The following is a 682-nucleotide window of genomic DNA, read 5'->3' on the forward strand; positions in this document are numbered from 1 at the left end:
TGTACCTCTCCTACATACCCTTTGTATTTGCTTTCCCGCTCTTTCATCATGTGTTTGCTTCGTAAATATTTGTCTTGCGTAAACCATTTTCATCATCGTCTTCTTCATTCAGCACAGCCAACGTCTGCGAGACCAAGCGCTTCTTCTTCGTCATCAAACTTTCATCCGGATCGTTATGATAATTATTATCATCACCACAATTATCATCATTAATATATTTATTACTGGCAACACCGTTATATCGTTATTAACTGTAATTACATCTTCCACCTCCTCCTCTACCTTGTCATCATATCAACTATCGTCACCACCACCACCATCATCATCAACATCACCATCATTACCAGTAATATCAGCAGCAGCAGCAGCAGCAGCAGCAGCGGCGGCATCACCATCATCATCGTCACCGTTTTCTTCCTTATCATAATCGTCATTTTATTTCCTTCTCCACACACATCTACTGATTTCGCTATAATATTTAATATTTATTTCGAAACCCACTTCTTTTGGATCTTCTCATAAATAATTCAGCTTTTTCAATTCATTGAACTAAAAGTCAGAGTGGGATGAGATAAATTACCTGCATCACCTTGTTAAAAAAAACAGGTAATAATTTTACACTGCACTTATTCTTAGTGCAAGTTTCGGAAAGTGCATTTTCGATTTTAACAGTTATTTTTTT

Source organism: Octopus bimaculoides, chromosome 29 (assembly GCF_001194135.2).
Source record: "Octopus bimaculoides isolate UCB-OBI-ISO-001 chromosome 29, ASM119413v2, whole genome shotgun sequence".
Taxonomy (NCBI): Eukaryota; Metazoa; Mollusca; class Cephalopoda; order Octopoda; family Octopodidae; genus Octopus; species Octopus bimaculoides.